We start from the raw sequence: 16,989 nt of genomic DNA on the forward strand, positions 1-16,989 counted from the left end.
CTCTTATTATGTCATCATTGTGCTGTAAGCTCAGAGTAGGACAGAGACTCTATTGGCTCTCCATCACTAGTCACAGGGCTTAAAATATCATCTCTTCTAGGGTAAGGGATATATATAGTTAGCGTTGTCCCTGTTGTCCTGACCTACTACACAGCCTAGCACAGAATCATACCCAATAAACTCTCATCACAGATTGCTGAATGAAATAAATGAAAACATTAGTTGTTGTTGTTGTTTGAACCCCTGAAATATGACATACATTAACAAATGCCAGAGAGCATGCAAGTGGTCCAGATCCACAAAAAACAAACCTCTGTCCAAGGCATCTGCATTTGGCACAGATAATTATCAACTTCAAGAGCCTCGATTCAAACGGAGAGTGAAACACTAATCCACAGAGTCAGCTGGGGATGCTGAAATGAATCACTGGGGAGAGATGGGAGGTCCAGGACAGCTTGCTGAAAGAAGAAAATCAGAGATAAGACTTGAAATCTGACTTCAGTCAGACACATGCAAGTGGACAGGCTTGAAATGCTGTTTCTTCTCAGGGACTGTATGATGGAAGGGTTTTGTCACCAGAGCTGAGCTGTCCAGGGCCAGTCAGCATGAGGACATGGTACTAAAATCTGGCTGGAGGTTTAATGGAATCCATCACTTTTACTAGAAGGTGTTCAAGGATCAAAACATAGAATATCCTTCAGGAGTGCCTGATGACTTTAACTGATGCTGAGACAGAACATTCAGATTCTTCTCTGGAAGATGTACCCTTGGAGCAGATCAGATGAGGAATGCAGTGAGTGTGACTGTGTGTTTCTTTTCCTTTCTTCTTCATGCTCCTACCAGTTAAATTCCATTAATTGCCAACAAAGAGCTTCCTAATCGAGACATACAATCAAGCATCACACTCCATGTGGCTGGGTGGGCAGTGTCCCTTCTGTTTGGCCGTGACTTACATGAACTGTGATGTTCTGAGGGATAACTGTTCAGAGGAAACTGACAGTTAAAGATGAAGGTCAGCTCCCAGCAGCTATCTCTGATGAATGAGATAACCTAAGAACACTCTCAGCCCTGCAGGCAAGGTTGAGCCCCAGCTTATCATGGAGACTGACAGAGAAACCTCCCAGCAGTTGCAGGAATATCTTGTCAGAGAGACACTAGAGCTGGAGACCTAATAGTTGCAGATATCATACATTGATTTAATCCAGATAATCATCCTATTACCATTCTTTTGCAGATGAAAGATCTGAGAGGATCAGAGAAAGCAAATGACTGGCCTCAGGTCAAACATACACTTCTCAAGCTGAAGTCAGGTCTATCCATCCAAGGAGCCTCCTTTTCCTTTTGCCAAAACTCTAAGTGCTCACTGACCCCTGGCTGACCCCACTCTCCTGTGATGTGTGAGCTTCAAGGTGTTTGCTGGAAGGCTGTGATGAGCGGCGTGCCTTGCACATCATAAGGCACCTGGAACAACCCCACACTTTTGCTTAGAGGCACTTTCCTTTCCAAAAAATAGCACAACAGACATAATAGAGTGATAAACGAACTAAGGCTCAGAAAGTGAAAGTGTTAGTCGCTCAGTCATGTCCAATTCTTGCAGCACTATGGACTGTAGCTTGCCAGCCTCCTCTCTCCATGGAATTCTCCAGGCAAGAATACTGGAGTGATTTGCCATTTCCTTCTCCAAGGGATCCTCCCCACCCAGGGATAAAACCCTGGTCTTCTGCATTATAGGCAGATTCTTTACAGTCTGAGCCACCAGGGAAACAGCAAGGCTAAGACAGACTCATTAAGCCACTTGTTTAGTGTCACACCATCAGGACTGAACTCAACTGTAGCTGAGAAGCAATTCTGTTCTCTTTCCACCACGTTTTGCTTTTAAAAGACATAGAATAAGTTCTTCTGAATTTTAATAATTTTTCAATCAAAAGCCTCTGTGTGCATGTGCATGGCACTTGTGATTATGTTTATTCCAATCACATGGGATACGATTCCACCCCTAATTAGCATTTGTAGCTATTGTTGCAGAGCTGTCTGCAAACCATTTCAAAGAAGACAAAGATCTCCCAGAAAAGGTTCTGACTTGACTCCTTCATCTCCTCATTCCTTCCATGGGTCAGGAAGATCCCCTAGAGAAGGGAATGGCAACCCATTCCAGTATTCTTGCCTGGAGAATTCCATGGACAGAGAAACCTGGTGGGCTACAGTCCATGGGTTTGCAAAGAGTTGGACATGACTGAGAGACTAACACTTCACTTCACTTCACTTCATTTATCAATGAATGAAAACACCAGTAAAGATAATCCTTTCTCCTTCACACCTCTTCCACCATCTGTGCCTGTCAAAATTCTACCTTCAGGCTCTACTGAGTTCAAATGACAATCATTAATCAAGTCAGAGAACTCCAAAACTACAACTTGCTGCAGAATGACCATTGACTGAAGAATGTTGAATCCCACCAAAAAAAGAGATACCCCACATCCTAGGGCAAAGGAGAAGCCCCAAAAAGATGGTGGGAGGGGCAAAATTGCTTTTGGAATCAAACTCCTTACCCGCTAGAGATATTCAGAGGGCTCAAACAAACCTGTGCATACCAGGACCCAGAGACCCCAGAGAGACTGAGCCAGAACTGTGCTTAAGTGTCTCTTGTGGAGTTACGGGTCAGCAGTGGCCTGATGCAGGGACAGGGGCACTGGGGGCAGCAGACCTGGGTATGGCATAAGCCCCCTTGAAGGAGGTCACCATTAACCCCACATAGAGCTGACAGAATGTTCACAGGACTGGGGAAACAGACTCTTGGAGGGCACAAACAAAGCCTTGTGCCCACCAGGACCCAGGAGAAAGGAGCAGTGACCCCACCAGAGACTGACCCAGACTTGCCTGTGAGTGAGTGCCCAGGAGTCTCTGGTGGAGAAGTGGATTGGCAGTGGCCTGCTGCAGGGCTGGGGGCTCTGACTGCAGCAGTGCATGCACGGGACCTTTTGAAGGAAGTCGCCATTATCTTCGCTACCTCCACCATAGTTTGGTCTCAGGTCAAAAAACAAAACAGGGAGGGAACACAGCCCTGTCCATCAACAGAAAATTGGATTACAGATTTACTGAGCATGGCCCACCCATCGGAACAAGACCCAGTTTTGCCCTCAGTCAACTTCTCTCATCAGGAAGCTTCCTTAAGCCTTTTATCCATATCCTTCAGAGGGCAGACAGAATGAAAACCGCAATCACAGAAAACTAATCAAACTGACCACATGGACCACAGTTCCATTCAATTCAGTAGCTCAGTCGTGTCTGACTCTTTGCGACCCCACGGACTGCAGCATGCCAGGCTTCCCTGTACATCACCAACAACCTGGAGTTTACACAAACTTATGTCCATCAAGTCAGTGATGCCATCCACCCATCCAATCATCTCATCCTCTGCCATCCCCTTCTCCTCCTACTACCTTCAGTCTTTCTCAGCACCAGGGTCTTTCCCAATCAGTCAGGTCTTCACATCAGGTGGCCAAAGTATTGGAGATTCAGCTTCAGCATCAGTTTTAAGCCAAATTTTTCACTTTCCTCTTTCACTTTCATCAAGAGGCTCTTTAGTTCTTCTTCGCTTTCTGTCATAAGGGTGGTTTCATCTGCATATCTGAGGTTTTTTATATTTCTCCTGGCAATCTGGTTTCTAGCTTGTGTTTCATCCAGCCCAATGTTTTTTATTATGTACACTGTATATAAGTTAAATAAGCAGGGTGACAATATACAGCCTTGACTACTCCTTTCCTAATTTGGAGCCAGTCTATTGTTCCATGTCCAGTTCTAACTGTTGCTTCCTGATCTGCATACAGATTTCTCAAGAGGCAGCTCAAGTGGTCTGGTATTCCCATCTCTTGAAGAATTTTCCACAGTTTGTTATATTATATTCTTTGCAGCCAAAGATGGAGAAGCTCTATAAAGTCAGTAAAAACAATACTGGGAACTGACTGTGGCTCAGATCATGAACTCCTTATTGCCAAATTCAGACTTAAATTGAAGAAAGTAGGGAAAACCACTAGACCATTCAGGTATGACCTAAATCAAATTCCTTACAATTATACAGTGGAAGTGACAAATAGATTCAAGGGATCAGAAATGGTAGACAGAGTACCTGAAGAACTATGGACAGAGGTTCATGACTTTGTACAAGAAGCAGGGATCAAGATCATCCCTAAGAAAAAGAAATGCTAAAGGCAAAATGGTTGCCTGAGGAAGCCTTACAAATAGCTGAGAAAAGAAGAGAAGTGAAAGGCAAAGGAGAAAAGGAAAGAATACCCATTTGAATGCAGAATTCCAAAGAATAGCAAGGAGATAAGAAAGCCTTCCTCAGTGATCAACGCAAAGAAATAGAGGAAAACAATAGAATGGGAAAGACTAGAGATCTCTCCAAGAAAATTAGAGACACCAAGGGAACATTTCATGCAAAGATGGGCACAATAAAGGACAGAAATGGCGGGGACCAAAAGAAGCAGAAGATATTAATAAGAGGTGGAAAGAATACACAGAAGAACTGTACAAAAAACATCCTCATGACCCAGATAACCATGATGGTATGATCACTCACCTAGAGTCAGACATCCTGGAATAAGAAGTCAAGTGGGCTTTAGGAAGCATCACCAAAAATAAAGCTAGTGGAGGTGATGGAATTTCAGTTGATTTATTTCAAACTCTAAAAGATGATGCTGTGAAAGTGCTGCACTCAATATGCCAGTAAATTTGTAAAACTCAGCAGTGGCCACAGGACTGGAAAAGGTCAGTTTTCATTCCAAACCCAAAGAAAGGCAAACCCAAGGAATGCTCAAACTACCAAACAATTGCACTCATCTCACATGTTAGCAAAGTAATGCTCAAAATTCTCTAGCCAGGCTTCAACAGTACACGAACCATGAACTTCCAGATGTTCAAGCTGGATTTAGGAAAGGCAGAGGAACCAGAAATCAAATTGCCGACATCTGTTGTATCATCAAAAAAGCAAGGGAGTTCCAGAATATCATCTCAGTTCAGTTCAGTTCAGTCGCTCAGTTGTGTCTGACTCTTTGCAAGCCCATGAATCGCAGCACGCCAGGCCCCCCTGTCCATCACCAACTCCTGGAATTCACTCAAACTCATGCCCATCGAGTCGGTAATGCCAGCCAGCCATCTCAACCTCTGTCGCCCCCTTCTCCTCCTGTCCCCAATCCCTCCCAGCATCAGGGTCTTTTCCAATGAGTCAACTCTTCACATGAGGTGGCCAAAGTACTGGAGTTTCAGCTTCAGCATCAGTCCTTCCAATGAACACCCAGCACTGATCTCCTTCAGGATGGACTGGTTGGATCTCCTTGCAGTCCAAGGGACTCTCAAGAGTCTTCTCCAACACCACAGTTCAAAAGCATCAATTTTTCAGTGCTCAGCTTTCTTCACAGTCCAACTCTCACATCCATACATGACCACTGGAAAAACCATACCTTTGTTGGCAAAGTAATGTCTCTGCTTTTTAATATGCTGTCAGGGTTGGTCATAACTTTCCTTCCAAGGTGTAAGCGTCTTTTAATTTAATGGCTGCAGTCACCATCCACAGTGATTTTGGAGCCCCAAAAAATGAAGTCTGACACTGTTTCCACTGTCTCCCCATCTATTTCTCATGAGGTGATGGGACCAGATGCCATGATCTTAGTTTTCTGAATGTTGAGCTTTAAGCCAACTTTTTCACCTTCCTCTTTCACTTTCATTAGGAGGCTCTTTAGTTCTTCTTCACTTTCTGCCATAAGAGTGGTGTCATCTGCATATCTGAGGTTATTGATATTTCTCCCGGCAATCTTGCATCCAGCTTGTGCTTCTTCCAGCCCAGCGTTTCTCATGATGTATTCTGCATAGAAGTTAAATAAGCAGGGTGACAATAATACAGCCTTGACATACTCCTTTTCTATTTGGAACCAGCCTGTTGTTCCATGTCCAGTTCTAACTGTTGCTTCCTGACCTGCATACAGGTTTCTCAAGAGGCAGGTCAGGTGGTCTGGTATTCCCATCTCTCTCAGAATTTTCCACAGTTTATTGTGATCCACACAGTCGAAGGCTTTGGCATAGTCAATAAAACAGAAGTAGATGTTTTTCTGGAATTTTCTTGCTTTTTCAATGATCCAGAGGATATTGGCAATTTGATCTCTGGTCCCTCGGCCTTTTCTAAAACCAGCTTGAACATCTGGAAGTTCACGGTTCACGTATTGCTGAAACCTGGCTTGGAGAATTTTGAGCATTAGAAAATCATCTACTTCTGCTTTATTGACTATGTCAAAGTCTCTGACTGTGTGGATCACAACAAACTGTGGAAATTCTTCAAGAGGTGGGAATACCAGACCACCTGACCTACCCCTTGAGGAATCTTTACACAGGTCAAGAGGCAACAGTAAGAACTGGACATGGAACAACAGACTAGTTCCAGACTGAGAAAGGATTACATCAAGACTGTATATTGTCACCCTGTTTATTTAACTTCTATGCAGAGTACATCATTAGAAACTCTGGGCTGGATGAATCACAAGCGGGAATCAAGATTGCCAAGAGAAATATAAAAAACCTCAGATATGCAGATAACACCACCTTTATGGCACTAAGTGAAGAAGAACTAAAGAGCCTCTTGATGAAAGTGAGAGAGGAGAGTGAAAAAGTTGGCTTTAAGCTCAACATTCAGAAAACTAAGATCATGGCATCTAGTCCCATCACTTCATGGCAAATAGATGGGGAAACAGTGGAAACAGTGGCTGACTTTATCTTTTAGGCTCCAAAATCACTGCAGATGGTGATTGCAGCCATGAAATTAAAAGATGCTTACACCTTGGAAGGAAAGTTATGACCAACCTAGACAGCATATTAAAAAGCAGAGACATTACTTTGGCAATAAAGGTCCATCTAGTCAAAGCTATGGTTTTTCCAGTAGTCATGTACGGATGTGAGAGTTGGACTATAAAGAAAGGTGAGAACCAAAGAATTGATGTTTTTGAACTGTGGTATTGGAGAATTCTCTTTAAAGTCTCTTGGACCTCAAGGAGATCCAACTAGTCCATCCTAAAGGAAATCAGTCCTGAATATTCATTGGAAGGATTGATGCTGAAGCTGAAACTCCACTACTTTGGCCACCTGATGTGAAGACCTGACTCATTGGAAAAGACACTTATGCTGGGAAAATTTGAAGGTTGTAGGAAGAGAATGCGACAACAGAGGATGAGATGGTTGGATGGCATCACTGAATTGATGGACATGAGTTTGAGTAGGCTCCGGGTTTTTGGTAATGAACAGGGAAGCCTGGTGTGCTGTAGTTCCATGGGGTTGCAAAGAGTTGGACACGACTGAGTGATTGAACTGAACTGAATCAAGTCAGGCTGGAAATTATCCAACTTTGTACTCACCTAGTACATCTTAGAAGGTCCTTTACAAAATATACACACACATATATACATATATATACATATGCATATTCATATATATATATATGAATAATTTTTCCGTATACCTGAAACCAACACAGAATTGTAAATCAACTACAGTTCAATGAAAAGGGTCTTTTGCAAAGTACTCATTATTGCCATGCTATTAAAACTATCCACCACCTCACTTCTTTGCAAAGTTCTTTCTACTATTTTTTACACAACTTCTGTGTATTTTAATCAGATCACTGGATCTATGCATGGTATGAACTATGTAAACTTTGTTTAAAAACATCTTTCACACTTTTTAAATGATTACTCACCCTGTTCTTTCTTTGCTTACTACTATTACTTTGAAAAATCCAATGTTCCAATTTTAAGTACACCTAAAAAAGAAAAAGCATTTAGTTATTTTCTGGTGATTTAACTGTGGCACAATGCTTTTTATCACAGAAAATTTGTATTTTATATTTATCACAAGGAATTTTTAGACATGTGAGACATTGTTTTTAAGATTATATCACTTACACAAGTGTGAAAAAGAAAATATGAGTCAATTTAATTGGTTAGAGGAAAGTGTTAGCCTCTCAGTTGTGTCCAACCTTTTTGGAACCCCATGGACTGGAGCCCCCCAGACTCCACTGTACTTAGTGTTGTCCAGGCAAGAATATTGGAGTGGGTTGCCATTCCCTTCTCCAGGGGATCTTCCCCACCCAGGAACTGTATCCAGCTTAATTGGTTAAGGGGTCTTCAATCTACTTCCTGAAAGTAACTCTACCTTTTTAAAACCTTGATTCTGGGCATGATTATTGAAGATATGTTTGAGCCCTTGAATCCTATTGTCCTAGTGCTGGTTAGCCTGTTAGTGTGATGTCATATGCAATCTTTTGATGTTGTTGTTGCTGTTCAGTTACTAAGCTGCATTTAACTCATTACGACATCATGGACTGCGGCTCATCAGGCTCCTCTGCCCATAGGACTTCCAAGGGAAGAACACTAGAGGTGTTGCCATTTCCTTCTCCAGGGGATCAGGAATTGAATCTGCATTTCCTGCACTGGCAGGTGGATTCTTTACCACTGAGTCACCAGGGAAGTTAATCATGACAAAAGTTAAGTTGCAAATGAGTCAAGTTTGGCCTTACAACACACAGGTCAATTTTTTTAAAGAGACCCTATTTGAACATCATTGATTTTCATATGCCCATGTTGTGTTTGTCACTCTGTATTTTCAGATCCAAAGAGAAAACTAACTTTGTTTCCAGTTCCTAAGGAAATTAAGAGATTTTTAAAAGCTAAAAAGAAGGGCTTCAATGTATAAAGGGTGTATTCTCTTCCTCAAGGTGAAATGCCTACAGAACTTTTCTTCCAGTGAAATGCTCAGCTTATATGAAGAATATGGGGATAATTTACCATTTCCTTTGCCTCATAATTGCATAGATATTTCCACCACAATAAAACCATTAAAGGACCATGGCATCACCTTTGATGGCAGGAATTAGATGGTGGTACAAGGCAAGTGTCTTTGCATTTTGGCAAAGGTACCTTCTTTCATGATACAGAACCACTTTCAGGAAAGACTTTCAAATGCTTCAAAAAAAAAAAAAAAAAAAAAACCTACATAAAGACCCACTGACTACAGCACTCGCTTCATCCTCAAGATGATGGCTCAGCGTCAAGTCCTTGCTTTGACAGTTCAGACGGTCAGAATGACGATGGAAAAACAAAACTGGTGTCTGACTTCACTTTCTAACAGAAAAAAAGTCCACCTTGGAACTTACTCTGAAGATGTCCTGGTTTCACTGAAATGAAGAAAGGAGCTTAGAGCAACATGCTTGGCCAAGTTTCCCACAAAACCAACGGTCGCTTTTCTGAGAGGCTTTCCTTTCACTGGAATAGCTTAAGGACATGTCATCACTGACTCATATCTCATAAACATGATTTACAAAAAAGACTCAGTGTCAGCTGGGTTTTATTAAACTGTAAATTAAAAAAAAAAAAAAATCTGCATCCAGAATATCCAACAGCTCAACACCCACAAATTCACTGACTCCCCTCTCCCAGCATCCTTTGGTGGTCGGTACCCCTGAGGAAAATACACACCTCATCAACTCCCATCAGCCACTCTCTGCACTCATGGGGAAAGCGTCACACTCACAGAATTCTTCACCACAGACACACGGGTGAGCATGTATGTGCACGCACGCCACCGGCACAAGCAAAAAGTGAAGATTTATATAGTGATTCCAAAGAAAATAAACTGCTACATTTATGCATGACAAATGAAAGAAAAGGTCATGCTATGTCAAACTAGAAATACACATTTTTAAAAGCCAGACTTGTAACTTAAAAGAAGAAGAATAAGAAGAATGCTTTGACTGAACTTGCCAGGGAGACATAGTGAAAAACTGAAAGAAAATAGGATGCATGGTCAATGCAATAATTCAATTAAAATGCATCGTTCTGACTCTGGGAAGCATTCATTTGCTTGCAAATCTCATATAAAACTCTATTCTCATTGGTTCCCTGAGTTCAAGGAAGCATCACATCATTTCATTGAATTGTCTTGTATTTTAAATGATAATTTTAAAGGGCCCCTGGGAAGATGGAAAGGCATTGAAAAGCCTACAGGCCTCTTCCCTTTACTGTATATAATGGTGCTTATACAATCATTCAAAAGAAAAAAAAAAAAATTACCGTGAGCAATTGGTAGCAGAACCTGAAATAAGTGACTCAAATTCTGTACTTCAGGTCCTAAAAAGCATTTATGCAGCTTCTTACACCATCAGATGGGCCTGAATTTGAACAAAAATGATAATAAATTATCTAGGATTCATGAAGAGACTCATTTAAGTTATTGTGTTGATGGGATGTGTGTGTGTGTGTGTGTGTGTGTGTGTGTGTGTGTGTGTGTGTGTTTAGAGTGGCACTGCTTGTAACAAACTAAAGAGAAAAAGAACAAACAGAACATGATAGAAATTAATTTTTTTGATTCACATAAATCCCCAAATTTATGTTCCTCCTTAGTAGAGAGGACTTTCTGAAACCTGGTCTGCTGTCAAGACCCATCTGTATGAAGCTGGAAAAGACAGAAAGAGTATAGGAAATGATATGCAGTATAGCAGTGGTCTGGGGACCAGGATGAAGGTGGCATCATTTCTGCACACAAAGCACCAGCCAGAGCTCCACTGGAAATGCCTCCTTGCTGTGTGTTCAGGAGAAAAAGGAAGTGAAATTGGTAAATAACTAGCCAGTCTCTGCTGCCTAAATGAGAAAAAAAATCTTCAATTCTACCATCCTCCTCTAGTTAGGAGGCATAAAAAGTATCAGTCCCTTTGTATTCAACATGAAGTTGACATTTAAGGTAGATTTTTTAGTAGTGATTCCAAGGACTGGGGTAGCTGATCCTCCCTTAGGGAATCCCATTTCCAGGGAGTAAGGATCAGAAGTTGGACTTCCAACAAGTATACCATGGACTAGGGTTTGGGTAACATGAGTAACAATTGCTATGACCCTCTGCTCAAATGGCTTTAGAAGGGATGTGGCACATTGGAGAATGTCTTTTTGTGATTTTTTTTTTTTTTTTTTGCTTTCGAATCTATGCGTATTCAATCATGTAGAAATTCACTCATATATTTTCCATTTCTTTCAAAAAGCAAGTTGAAGCATACTCTAAATACAATAAATAACACCCAGTAAGAAGATATTAGATCCAAGCCTTGAAAAGGTAATATTATTGACAGTAAGATTAAATGAAGCGAGAGGTGAGGGCACTGCACTTAATGTATGCATGTATGTTTTCAAAAGAGAGGGTTAAACAGTGGGCTGTCAACCAGCTCATTTACTGGTGACCAAAATAAGGAAGGAGGCCCCCATTGCTGGCTGCATAATTACCTTTCATGCTGGTCTGCTGTGATCTTTTCTTCCAGAAGCTCCCAAGTGTCCCCAAACCTATTAATAATGAGAACAGAAGGGAACATTGCTGAGGCGCATACTTATCTGAGGGATGAAATCAAGTACTAAATTTAAAAAGGAAGGGATGAGCTGGACAATTATTGCAGCAAGAAGAGAAGAAGGCTTAGTGAGGAAGAGAGAAAGAAAGCTCTGGCAATCTAACTCATTAAATGGTTGGATTAGAAACAAATCACAAGCAGTAAGTTTCTTTCTTTTTTTTTCTCCCTCTTTTTTTGGAGGGGGGGAATGAATTTAGACCACTGTTCTCTCTCTCCTTCCCCCCATCCCAGGCTAAATTAGTCAAGAATGGGAACAGAGAAGGAGTGGGGGGAAGAGTCCAAGTGCACAAAAATCCTTAAAAGGGAGCCCAGTGTTGGCGTGTTTGACTAGAGGGGTATAAATAGAAGATCACAGTATTCGGAATGTTTGCTGGAATGTCTTAAGATAACCACAAGCATCCTATTAAAAACAGTGGACTTACCTTCCAAATTCTATCGAACTGTAAGATGACATATGCATGAGCCAAGTACTGAAAGTCATAGTACAAATGGAGTGAATTATTATATATATTTACATGAATATTTTATCGCAAAGTGGGAACTTCACTGAGAAAACAACAGAGAAACGGTTCAATAATTTATGGTGTGTTCCTTGAATAAAATATTATGTAGCTATTAAAATGAACATTGTGGAAACACCATAGCAACTAGTCGCTTTGTTTAGCACTCTGTGATAAAGGAAAAAGCAATGGGGCAAAAGGATGTCTGTGCGATGATTACCACTGTGTGAAAAACAGTTGTGGGAAAGAGGTAAAAGGAAGTTGTGCAAAAATGTTATCTATTGAAGGTGATGGCAATAGGGAGGATTTTTTATTTAGGTAGCTTCACTGCTCTATTATTGTTTCAGTAAGAATACATGTAGATGGAGGGGAAGAAATAAAAAGTCTCCTTGACTTCTTGCATGTGCCCTGACTCGTCCTGGTTCAGGAGGCCTGGAGCCTGGTGGGCAGTCCTTAGAGGGAGGCCTGGGCACCAGGTGCCCTCTGCTTGTCCTCAGCCCTGTGGCCAGCCCTCGGGTTCCTGCTTTAGCTTCTTCTCATGCCAGAACCCGTGAGAGAGGTAACTGTCCCCTGGGCCTCAGATTCCTCCTGTGTCAACTCAGCAGGGCTTTGTAGCAGGGCTGGGTGGAGTGAAGCATTTGGTAAAATATCCTACAGGTAGGAACAGGGTGGTGTCGCTGCTGAGAATCACATGAAAACTGTAAGATGCCATAAAAATGTTTCTGCCTTCTTACTTTATCGTCCGCCACCTCCTCTCCTTCCTCCTCCTGTTCTTGACCTATTTCTCTCTCGCTCAGTCTCTCTGTCTCTCAGTTTCTCTCCCAGTCTCAGACTTTATCTGTTTTTGTTTCTCTGTGTATCTCCTTCCCCTCCCTTTATCTCCTGTTTCCCTCTCTCTCTTTCTCTCTTTTACACATGAACACAAAGGCCCGCGCACACAAGTGCGGGCCTTTATACACACTCATGCATGCTTCTTGCTCTAGACGCTTTCAGCTCTGCTGTTAGTGAGCTCACTTTGCTCTCTTGTGCCTCCAGGAAGCACGTGCTTATTTATATCATCTTCCAAGTCTCCTCAGGTTCCACTGGAACACTGCCTTCAGGTGTGCATCTAAGAAGGACTTGAGATGCATGCTTTTTGTTGTGTCACTGATAAGACATAAGGATATTGCACTGTGCTCAAATTGTCCTGTGTTTCAGGCGTCCCAACATAGCATGGGAGACTCATAACTAGGAAATCTTTGCAGTAAGGCTTTGACACCATGTGAAGCCCTCTCAAGGTTTTAAAGCCCCTGACCAATATTTATTCAATATATAATGAACACCATAAGCAATAATTAACTCAAGGAATTAAACAGAGCAGATTATATTCCTTCCACCTTTTGACAAATGAAGACAATGAGGCTGATATACATGACAAAACATGCCTAAGATAAATATCTAATCAATGGCAGAACTGGTATAGAATCCAGGACTATAGCCCCAATCCCAAAGTCCCTGAAGGACCCTTATGTTTGTCTAATGCTTATTATGATGGCTCTAACTAGATAAGCAGACAAGGTCCACCCCAGTGTTTGGTTGTCAAGACATGAGACAGCTGGCCTTTCCTATAATTTCTGATGAGTTTCTGACTCTGCAAATCTGCTACCTTTGCAATTCTAAATGCATTTCTACATTTCTCATGCAGGGGGATGCTGCTGACTGGGGGCCCACACTGTGAAGACTACTTTTCTCTACAAATCTTCTGAGTTGCTTCGTGTTAACCCCCGGCAGGACACCCATCAGGCCACCGGTTCCTTCTGTGTAAGTGACATTTTCAAAAATAGCGTCCTGCACAATTGTAACGGTGCCACACTTTTTCCGATTAGCTTTTCCAAATTGTGAAATGCCTTCGGAAATTGTGTTTAATGGAGTGGATGATGGAGAAGGAGTCACCAAGTGCATGGGTCTTTGGCCCTCATTAATATTTAGAGCTTCCTGAATCTCGAGGAAAGCGGGGCTCCGTGGCGGGGCGGGAGAACACGCTGAAACAGACAGACCTATTCAGGGAGATGGACAGGGCTAATGTGCCAGTTAAATGTTAACTCCCTTGAAAAATAAAAATAACACAGAAACCAATCTTTGCTGGGGAAATAGATCATTCTAGATTAGGCCAATGTTGTTGTTTCAGGTGGCTAAACTTATTGCTCCCGACCTGAGCTTGGAGTTTAAAAACAAAACCACAAGCATGAGGGTCAGTACACAGCGCAGTTGTCTGAAGGCAGCACTATTAACAGTAATTTAATACTGTGAGTTTGGGAAGTTTGTGCTGTGGCTCTCTTACTGCTCAGGAGAACTTAAAAATAAAGCTAACTGTGCAGGCAACGTGAGCAGTTTGCTGTTTTCTATCAGGTACCGATGGGAGGTGTTTATTTCATCTATTTTCTCCTGGATGGTTATTTGTAGGGTTGGGGGTACAGTCATGAACACAGGACAAAGATCAGTTGAGGGGAGAGGTGAGTCTAGGATAGAAGTTTGAACAAACTATTTGGAAACAGTTAGCATAATTCATTCCTCTGGGACTTTGACTTCACTAACATAACCATTAAGTGAAAGTCAATCAGTCATGCCCGACTCTTTGAAGCTCCATGGACTGTAGCCTTTCAGGCTCCTCTGTCGTGGAATTCTCCAGGCCAGAATACAGGAGTGTGTACCCATTCCCTTTTCCAGGGGATCTTCCCAGCCCAGGGACTGAACCCAGGTCTCCTGCATTCCAGGTGGATTCTTTACCATCTGAACCACCAGAAAAGCCCAGTCTAACCACAGTCACGTGAAACCTTAACCCAGGTGGGTGATTGTTCACTGGAGAGCTTTCCCAAATGTGCGGCCAGCGACACCAACACTGTCATAGCTGATGTGTTTGCTGAGAAAGTTTTGACCACTCTAGTGGTTGAATCCATAATCTTGGCTCTGGGAGATGTGACAGTTCTTAGTGACAAGAACAGGGAATAGTCCTTTGGGGGGAGGACCCAGTAATTCACTTTGATGGCCTTCATGAGAAACAAATACACAACAGCAAAACATGGCCACGGCCACACTCTCACAGTCTCCATTTAGCCCAGCACCCACACTGTTCCCAGGGATGTGAACTTTGGGGGCCTTCATTAAGATGCTGGACTGTGCTGCCCTCGTCAAGTTCTTTGTGTTCCACGAATAAGTCTGAAATGTACAGAGTATCTTCTGTATACCCAGCATGCCATTAGTGAAATTCCATAATATCATTTTATCTCTATCAAGAACTTTTTGGTAGATATTATTAGAGTTGATTTCCACATAAGGAAACTAAATGATTGGTCTAGTAATTTACCCAAAGTGAAATGGGTAGTAAGCAGTGACAACCAGAACTAATCAAAACACCTTGGCTGATCCTTTAGGTGCTATTATCTCTGCCTATAATTTTCCCCCCACTTTTCTACCTGGGAAACACAATCTCTTCTTCCAGGGTCCTAGTCCAATGCTGTCTCTTCCATATGACTTCCACTAAATTCATCCACTGACTGAACAAAAGTGCTTATACTGTTCTCCTCTGGGTCCTTATAGCGCTTTGCTTATACACTTAATATTTATCACACTGTTAAGATATTATTTGTGTGTTTATCTTCCTGACCTCAGAAACTTTGCCCTTTTAAAATTTTGATCCACATAATATCTAATGTTCAGTGAATAGGTTTTGAATCAAACTAAGTTATATTTGTAATTGGAAAACCATTCAGAGTTGGCTTTTAATTAAATTTACTGAGCAAAATAATCCCTCAGTAAGGCTTCAGTTTAATTGTGTGCCATTTAAATATGGCAGACCCAGAGGTGGTATCACATGGAGTCCTCCTTCAAGGCATTGCCTTCCACTGGATATGGCCCAGACAGAAAGCAGGAGCCTGGCAATCAGGCACAAACTGAGTGATGCTCACTTTGGGTCCATTGTTGGTGAGTTGCCATCACAGTGATAGTAACCGGCATGCATAATACACACAGTGTTTACACCTGCTATCATAGTGTCCTATGTGATGCTCACCACAGCCCCAAATGCAGATCATATCATGTCCCTTTTAGAGATGAGAACACTGAAGTTCAAGAATATTAAATAGATCATCCGGTGCCAGATAGCAAATATGTAGCAGAGTGCCTTTAGAGTTGATGGTGACCTGGCATGTATTCTGAATCTAAAGTTGACTATTGGACTTCCCCAATGGTCCAGTGGCTAAGGATCTGCCTGCCAATGCAGGAAACATGGGTTTGATCCTTCATCCAAGAAGATTCTGCATGCCTTAGGGCAACTCAGCCCATATATCACAACTACTGAAGCCCACGTGCCCAAGAACATGTGTTTTGCAATCGAATGAGTCACTGCAGTTAGAAGCCTGTGGACCACAACTGAAGAGTAGACCCCACTCAGTGCAACTAGAGGAAGCCCACACACAGCAGCAAAGACCCAGTGCAGCCAAAAATAAATGTCAAAAGAGAAAAAAAAAAATAGACTTGATTATTTTTGCTTTAGCTCTACAATTACTCTTATGACTTGGAAAAATAAAAGAGTATGACTGTAACCCAGGTTTTTACCAACCCTCACACTTCCTAATACAATTGTGTCTTGAATAAAATGCAAGACTGGGAGACAACAGGATCCACTGTGTTAGAAAAAAGGAAACAAAACCCATAGCGTGATACCAAGTGGTGAAGAGCAGATCCAGTCAAGAGCCACAAAACTTCAAGACATCTGGTTTCCCAGACGTCTGTCTGGCATGGCAGCAGAGTAGCACTGGCCAAAAAGCTTACCTGATGGAAGCCTCCATTTTCTTTTGGAAACTCTTCTAAACAGAGATAGTCATCGGGGTCCTTCTTCCCTTAGAGGCATATATATAGCTGGGGCACGTGAACCTTTCCAGTAACCCGTAGATACTTCTAAAAGCCCAAGGGGCCACTACATGTGTTTTTACCTGTAAGTGGGGCATGGTCAAGTTAGTTATGGCACTCACAGTTCAATTATATAATTATAAATAAAAAATTCATTCACACAAAGCCCCTCAAAGA

The 16,989-nt window shown here is 42.0% G+C and overlaps 1 long non-coding RNA gene across 1 annotated transcript; it reads right to left on the reverse strand.

Moving 5' to 3' along the window:
* Nucleotides 1-343: 343 nt before the first annotated feature.
* Nucleotides 344-11,510, reverse strand: LOC136163074 (uncharacterized). The gene is made up of 4 exons (XR_010662190.1): nucleotides 11,307-11,510; nucleotides 10,110-10,207; nucleotides 7,739-7,801; nucleotides 344-458 (listed from the first exon to the last, which is right to left on the reverse strand). It is a non-coding gene; the product is annotated as an uncharacterized lncRNA (long non-coding RNA).
* Nucleotides 11,511-16,989: the final 5,479 nt, after the last annotated feature.

This window comes from Muntiacus reevesi, chromosome 3, assembly GCF_963930625.1.
Source record: "Muntiacus reevesi chromosome 3, mMunRee1.1, whole genome shotgun sequence".
Classification (NCBI taxonomy): domain Eukaryota; kingdom Metazoa; phylum Chordata; class Mammalia; order Artiodactyla; family Cervidae; genus Muntiacus; species Muntiacus reevesi.